The following is an 8,589-nucleotide window of genomic DNA, read 5'->3' as shown; positions in this document are numbered from 1 at the left end:
TCCCGCGTCCCTGGCCCCGTGACGTGGGCTTCGGGCCAGGTGGGGATGATTTCTCGGCCCCTAGCGGCTGCGTTTCGGGCGTGGGCGATGCGCCCTTTTCGGTGGGACGCAGCTGAATTGACTGTCTGGGAGAAACAGCGCAAGGAAATTGATCTAGGGATCAATTGATCTAGGCTGCGCCTGCACTTCCTTCCCTCTCCCAGTACAGTGGTTGCTTACGGGCTTGTGCTAGGCGATTTGGTTTTGACGGGGATGCGGGAGAGGAGGCCCTTTGAGCCGCCCGACCTTCTGTCCCTGCTCTCGGCACCCCGCCGCTCCTGCGCGGGCCGGGGCGAGTTCAGAATTGGAGAAGTCAGTCTGGTTCCCCAGTGTGATCTTGGAGTGACAGAGTTGGCCATGTGCCCTCAAGTCACTGCATCTCAGGCCTGCCCTCTCTATCGCCAGGGTCGATTGAAGTCCTGGGGAACGCAAAGGCTACAGGTGTTGGAAATTCATAGATTTAAGGGCTTATGCAGGCAACGGTTAGCGCTCAGGGATTTTCCAGCAGCGCTTTTGACGCTGCCTTCAATCTCCGGGCCCAGTGCTCCCCTCCCCCGCGCTGAGCTGTCTCCCACTCGCTACTGGCGATGGGGAAGGGACATCTGGAGAGAGGACAGGGGACGCCCTTAGTTTTTGAAGCCTGTGGAAGGACCCATGAGTTTCACAGGTGTAACTTGAAGGGAAAGCGAGGGCCAGAGAACTGGTCTGTATCTCTCCCTTTAACCTCTTGCCACATTTTATACTAGAACAATCTACGTAAACGATTTGAAGAGAAGGGTAGGTTTCAGTGCCCCAACAAAAATGAACGCGTATTTTCCCCGTGTACACAGAAAGGGTTGGGGGAGATACTTTTCAGGAACCTGGAGAAGGCAAAGTGGGGACAGGGGAAAACGGACGAAGAATTGGGAAATACTTTTTTTTTTTTTTCTTTTTTGAGACTGAGTCTCGCTCTGTCTCTGTCGCCCAGGCTGGAGTGCAGTGGCTGGATCTCGACTAACTGCAACCTCCGCTTCCCGCGATTCTTGTGGCTCAGCCTCCAGAGTAGCTGAAATTAAAGGCGCCCACCACCACCACCAGCTAATTTTTGCATTTTTAGTAGAAACGGGAGTTTTACCATGTTGGCCAGGCTAGTCTCAAACTCCTGACCTCAAGTGATCTGCTCGCCTTGGCCTCCCAAAGTATTGGGATTACAGGCGTGAGTCACTGTGACCGGCCGGGAAGTAGACATATTTTGTCATTTTCTCAGATCTCGGGGCCACGGAGCACCTATACAGGTTGATAGTCAACGAATTCAAAGATTGCAAATTGCTCTCTAGTGAACTATTTCATGGGGCTGGTGGGTTTCAGGAATGGGGTGATTTCGTACTGGGCTTCTCCAGCCAGCCATTTCTAGTGGACACATTTATGTATTTTAATGAATTCAAATTGGTAGACAGTTCTCCCTTAACCATAAGCTTATTTCCCTTACTTGGGACTAGGCTGTGGGAAAAGGGCACCTTGGTGGCTTCCAGGTGCCTACAGTAGTTCACCACAGCAGCCTCTTCATCCTGGACTGTGCTTGACAGATTAAGGCAATACCTCCAACGCATAGAGAACATAACTTTTTAGATCTTGTTTTGAAAGAGGAAAGGCAAGGAGGGATCACTCAAGACCACATCAACCTAAGAGGACGTGGACACTTGGGGGGAACAACACACACTGGGGCCTGTCAGAGGGTGAGGGGTGGGAGGAGGGAGAGCATCAGGAAGAATAGCTAATGGACGCTGGGCTTAATACCCAGGTGATGGGATGATCTGTGCAGCAGACCACCGTGGCACACATTTACCTGTGTAACAAACCTGCACATCCTGCACATGTACCCCTGAACTTAAAGGTTGGAAATTTCGTCAACCATATTATATAGCTCCTTCCTCTTGGCCAGACTGCACCCTGTAAGTGAAAGCTCCCCAAGCTAAGGCAAACAGCTGGCACTGAGTCTGGGATTTTTTTTTTTTTTTTTCTTTAGACAGTCTCACTCTGTTGCCCAGGCTGGATTACAGTGGCACAATCTTGGCTCGCTGCAACCTCCACCTCCCGGGTTCAAGCTATTCTCGTGCCTCAGCCTCCCAAGTAGCCAGGACTATAGATGTGCACCACCACACCCGGCTAATTTTTGTATTTTTAGTAGAGATGGAGTTTTGCCATGTTGGCCAGCCTGGTCTCCAACTCCTGGCCTCATGTGATCCACCCACCTCGGCTTCCCAAAGTGCTGGGATTATACGCATGAGCCACTGTGCCTTGCCAAGTCTAGGATTTTGGCAGTGTCTGAGATTCACCAAAAACTGTATATAAATTCTCAAAAGCGCTTGCTTAGAGCAGAGCTAGGTGGCCTAAGATTTCTTCCAGGACTCAGCTCAATAACCTTTGCAGGAAGGAGCTGAGAGTGTAAACCAGATGCAGGCTGTGGCTAGGGTACATCCAATTTTACTTTTTAGAGCCCGTAGAGAACTAAAGGAGAAAAACTTTGAAAGGTGATGCTGGGGGAGGGAGTGGGGGATGGGGAGCTGGGTCACCGGATTTAGAGGGGTGTCTTTAGAGACACTGATGTTTTGGCCACAGAGGGCAGCAGAGGACACCAGTAAGCAAAGCTTCCAAGCTGCTTAAAATAGGAGCAAACTGCCCACCTCCCAGCAAATCTCCCTACCTGCCCCCCAGCTCTGGATTGGATGGTTTGGGAACAAAAGCTGTGGCACCAGTGAAACATGTATTTGTTTTGACAAGGGACAAATCTGGTTCTCTTGCTTCCTCTCTTCTTTGTACGGTGTGCCCTCAGGAGGATGGGATAGAATAAAGTGTGAACTTACAAACCTGGCAGAGAGCAAGCACCTGGGATGCAGTGGGCTGGTGGAGGAAAGGTGGCCTCAGTAGTCCCATCGAAGTAACAGTATGTTCCAGGATGCGGTTGGAAATTAGGTTGGAATGGGTAGGATCTAACAGGAAGAGCTCTTGGAAGGATGGGCTATCTCATTAGTACCTTACAACTTCCAATGCATTGTCACATGTTGGAGATGGGACCAGGGTGAGGCAAGAGAGGCCTTGCAAGTACACTGGCGTCTGTCCTGCCACATGCGTTATCTCACGTAATACCCATCTGACCCTTGTCTGTCTATTTCATTGGTTTGGGGGTGGAGAGAGCAGGGGAGGTAGGGAGCAGAGATGGGAGAGAGGACAAGCTGGCAGAGGCTCCTCCTTTATGAAAAGCCTTGCCTGAGTCACTCCTTCCCTCGCACTTGCATGTTACTCCATCCAAATGAAACCAGCCCCTTTTGTGACTTTACAAAATCTATCCTCACACTCCCTGTCACTGAACTCCAGGTCCAGAAAACTCTGCCCCCTGTGTTTGGCTTTAGGACAATGTTGTGAGATATTCCACACAGACATGTGCTGTATTGTCTTTTAAATGTTGTGACTTTTGACCCCACAAATCTAGAATTTGTCATCTTTCAAAAAGAGTTCTGTGATTTTTTTTTTTTTTTTTTTTTTTTTTTTGAGTCAAGAGTCAAACTTTTTTTCCCACTTGAATTCCTAAGTACTTACTGGTATGAAGGATGCAGTTTTAAAGAACCCCAGCTTCTCCATTCCTCACGCCTGTATATTGATGACTTGGAAACTAACACCTTCCATTCCTAGGCTTAGGGATGAAGTTTTGCCTATGAAGGGGCTTGTGCATTTATAAATGTCATTCAACCAATGGTAAAGGAGTCATTGGTCCAGGGCCAATGTGCTCTGCTGCCTCCGGCCACAGCATAAGACATCAGTCTGTGGAAGAGAGCACTGGTGGTTTCCTTCCCTCCAAGAGAACATAGTTCAGTTGGGTACACACTGCATTTCCCAGATTTTGAATACACATTTTTTAAGGCTTCCAAAATCAGGTATCTTTTGACATGGTAATTCCTTTTCCTCCCTCAATTTTTAAATTGGTAAATATATACAATTGATATGCTCTTAAAATTGTTTAATGTGAAACTTGAGAGCAAAATCTTATAGCCTAAGCAATAGGAGTGGTAAGAATTTAGTGGTGGTGAACAACCAGAAAATCTGGAGTCCCAGCCATGTCCACTGCTAGGACCCGGAGAAGCCTAGCCTGGACTGGCCCAGCTGCTGGGCTAATGAGTGTGACCTCTGAGGTGATAAAATAACACCCATGTGGAAGGAATGGCCGATAAGAAGGACATGCCAGCCCCACCTTAGAAAAAGGCATGAGTAGAAATGAAGGTGCTGTATCGCTAAAAGTGATGACATTGGGCCCCAAGCATCCAATTTTCTCTGGCACCTGGCTAAGACAGGCATAGAGGACAGGGCCGGTGGGGGCATAGTCAGAGACACCCTCCCTATCCTGTGGCATTGCTTTGGCCTGTAGCAAAATGTTAAAATGGGCCTCTTCCTACTTCAGTTTCAGCTGGGTTCCCAAGACAATCAATGCCAACTACTGCCACTTCCAAAATGTAGAACACAAGAAAGAGCTCCTTGAAAATGATTTTGCATGCCTTCTCCAGCCACTGTCCACCTCAAGGGAGTGCATGGATTGATACAGAAGAAGACTCGAAGTTGGAGTTCTAGGATTGGGTTGTCAACATTGTGGTCAGTTTTCCTCCCCATACCATGGAGAGAGGACATGCTTTGCTCCTGTCTCTTAAGTCCAGTGACTAGGGCTTACCTGAGACCACACACAGAGCTTGATATGTGTCCCTGGAGCTTGTGGAACACAGGAGACTGCCCACTGGTGAGCAGCTGGCTGAAGAGGCCTATTGTAGAGGATGTTTCCATTTGGAAGTCACTCTCTCTTGCCTATATCATGGCAAGGGAGTGTGTGGCAGGTTGAGTTTCCTGGAAGATGACTCTGAGGGGAAGATTAATGTGAGGAAGGTTTTTTAGAGAGTGCTCTTGGGATAGCACCCAGAGGAGGAAAAGAGAAGAAGCAGGATCATAGAGAGAAGTGGACCCCCACTGCCCAGATCTGAAGCTGGGATGGCCCTTCAGAGTTGTCCCAAGACAGAGCCAAGGGACCTTTCTACCCCTGCCACAGATCGATCATTGTTTCTGGCTGACCTTGGGGAAAGGCTGTGACCTTGAGCAACAGCATCTGGGGGAATGTGTCCTTCATTCCTAAGGGGAGATCTGGGCAGTGATCACAGGGTCCAGTATGGCGCATGGCATGCAGGTACCGGATGTGGAACCTGCAAGAAGAATCACCACCTAGGATCAGACACAGTGGCTCACATCTGTAATCCCAGCACTTTGGGAGGCTGAGGCAGGCAGATAACTTGAGGTCAGAAGTTCGAGACCAGCCTGGCCAACATGGTGAAACCCTGTTTCTACTAAAAATACAAAAATTAGCCAGGCGTGGTGGTGGGTGCCTGTAATCCCAGCTACTCAGGAGGCAGGAGAATCGCTTGAACCTGGGAGGCAGAGGTTGCAGTGAGTCGAGTGAGTCGAGATCACACCACTGCACTCTATCTGGGCAACAGAGACTCCACCTAAAAAAAAAAAAAAAAAAAAAAAAAGAAAGAAAAGAATAACCATCTAGAATTTAAAAAAAATTTAGAGGTGAGGGTCTTGCTATGTTGCCCAGGCTAGAGTGCAGTGATTATTCACAGGTGTGATCATGGCACATTGTAGCCTTGAACTCCTGGGCTCAAGCACTTCTCCTGCTTCGACCTCCCAAGTAGTCACTGTGCCCAGCAATTTTTAAGGGGACTCTGTCCACATGGGCTTCTTCAAAAAGACCTTGGCAGAAAAAGGTGGAGGTGCAACTAGAGATAGAGGCTGAAGGAGGACCATAAGTGACCAGCTGAAGGTGAGGCCCCTTTGGAGCCATGAGGACTGCAGTCCCAGGGGACCAGGAAGGTTACATGCAAGGTGACAAAGATACCAAAGAGGGAAGCACCAGCCATGGCCAGGGAAGATCAAAGAGATATTTCATCCATGCTAGAAACAAAGGAGGGAAGGAGGATGGAGGGAGGGAGAGAAGGAGGGAGAAAGGAAGGGAAGGATCAAGGGAAGAGGGAAGGAAGAAGGAAGGAAGGAAGGCAGACAGGGAGGCCTCTCCTACTCCTTGTTTTTTTCTCCCTCCTACCCTACAGGGGCCAAGATGAGGCAAGTAAGGGGATGGGGTAGAGGTGCTAGATGGGAAAATGTCTTGGCGTCCTCAATGCCTAGCAGGGCACCTGGCATAAAATGGACACTCAATAAATAATATACTAAGAGTGAGGAAAATGTTTGCCCCTTTATGATTCCCAGTGACTTTGTAAGGGCCTTCTATATCTGCATCATTCTGGGGACTGAATGTGGGTCCTTCTGAAGTCATGGTGTTATAGAACAGAGATACAGGGGTGATGTCTAAGGCACACACTGACATGTCCCCAGATGCACCTGCACATACACACTTGTACATGCTCATATACCTTGCTGCTGCCAAGCTCAGAAATAGGGTTCTACACAAACCTCACTGTAAACTTCTCATTTCTCTTAAGTGCATACCTCTGTCTTTGCCGTTTGAAGAAAACCAGGGATGCAATGCTGAGAATGTGACTGTAAATACTTCAGATTTTAAACTCCGAGGATTTTCTCTTGGTTTCCTCAGAGGGTTGTAGTCTGTGGTGCATGAATCCTGGGGTTTCAAGGCCATCTGGCCCCTATGTGCTCAGTGATCTACCCAGTGGAAGGAAGACGAGATACAGACATTTCAAAACCTTTAGGCAGTGGGTCTTGGCATGCCCTATCTTCTTTGTTTTTGTATTGAGACAGAGTTTCACTTTGTCTCCCAGGCTGGAGTGCAGTGGCACAATCTCCGCTCACTGCAACCTCCGTCTCCTGGGTTCAAGTGATTCTTGTGCCTCAGCCTCTTGAGTAGCAGGGATTACAGGCATGCGCCACCATACCTGGCTAACTTTTTGTATTTTTAGTAGAGACAGGATTTCACAATGTTGGCCAGGCTGGTCTCGAAATCTTGGCCTCAAGTGATCCGCCCACCTCAGCCTCCAAAGTGCTGGGATTACAGATGTGAGCTGCTGCACCCAGCCAGCATGCCCTATCTTAATTGTTAATTTTATATGATAGCAGATTAGCTCTCCTAATTACTTCCATCTTGGGCTAGATTAAAATGTTAATTTTAATTGTTAATTTTATATGATACCAGATTAGCTCTCCTAATTACTTCCATCTTAGGCTAGATTAAAATGCATCCTGATCAGATAGTAATTTATGGTGAAGAGATGCCTTCTGGCCTAAAAACATGTCAGGGGTAAATCTCTAAGTAGATGACCTCAAGGCAGAGAGCCCAGAGTGCACTGTGTATGAAAGAATTACAGAGTGAAGTTCATGTGCCCAAGGTTTTAAAGAATAATTAAGAGCCTAATTATAAGAGTAATGAAAAGAGCCGTACACAATTCCAAGTTAGCTTTGCCTGTTAAGAGTAGAAAACTCATTTTATAAGTAATAAAATGATAGTGCTTACACAATGCAGCTTTCCAATTTCCTTTTCAAATTCCACTGTGCTTGAGGCACCATCCTCTTTGACTGCATGCATTCTGATCTTTGTTGAATAAATTTCATCTATTAATTCTTCTATTCGTTGGCCTTTATTGACTGTCCAGTCCATATGAATGGCCGTGGTTGAAACTCAGCTGAGAAAGCTGAATGACACATGGCCCTACCCTCTAAAGCTCACTCTCTCCTGTTGGAGACAGACTTCTAAACAAAATACCACGCCTCCAAAGAGAAAACCCCATTTTTCTGGGAGCTCAGAATGGGAAATAACTCTGCCCGGGGATGGAGGTGGGAGGGAGGAGAACTTAGGGAAGGCTTCTAGAAAAGGTGACATTTTGGCTGCATCTTGAGGGGTGACCAGGAGTTTGCTAGTTAGAACAGGGAAGGAAGAGCATTCTGGGTTGAGAATTAGGACAGAGTCTTCTCTTATAATCCACAAAGCAAACATCAGGTCACACAGGAGCAACTCAAAAGACCTTTTGCAGAGATTTAGTTATTATTGCCCATGCTAGACTATCAGCTGCTACTGACTTTGTGCAGTACTTAGACCACCTAAGTTACTGCCTGATAGGGCATTTTGAGGATGACAGTAATGCCTGTGCTGGAGATGAATGGGATGTGGCCCTCATCTTTTAGTCATGACATTCCAGCTCTCCTACCTTGGGTTTGTTCCCAATAATTAAGTGGCCATCACAGCAGTAGTGACACCAAAGCACGGTAGTGAGTATTCTTCTGCAAACTCCAGGAGCATCTGTGGAACCAAGTGCAGATGCCTTTAACTTGTGCAGCAGTTGACTGAGGTTACCAGTCACCACCTTCAAGTTCTTCCCGAGAAGATGTATCTTTCTTGTTCAGCCCAATTTTTATAAACCTTAATGTTCTCTTAAAACTGAAATTTTGCCCAGTAGCCATTAGCATCAGAGCAACATTCCCATGAGTTATGGAATCTCCTAGAGTACTTTACTCTAAGCAAAGAGCCGATTATTGCAGCCCTGAAGTTGGAGGGGACACTGATTAGTATCT

Source organism: Mandrillus leucophaeus, unplaced genomic scaffold (genome assembly GCF_000951045.1).
Source record: "Mandrillus leucophaeus isolate KB7577 unplaced genomic scaffold, Mleu.le_1.0 Scaffold736, whole genome shotgun sequence".
In the NCBI taxonomy this organism is placed as follows: Eukaryota; Metazoa; Chordata; class Mammalia; order Primates; family Cercopithecidae; genus Mandrillus; species Mandrillus leucophaeus.
The sequence above is the reverse complement of the archived record's forward strand: the minus strand, read 5'-3'. Positions refer to the sequence as shown.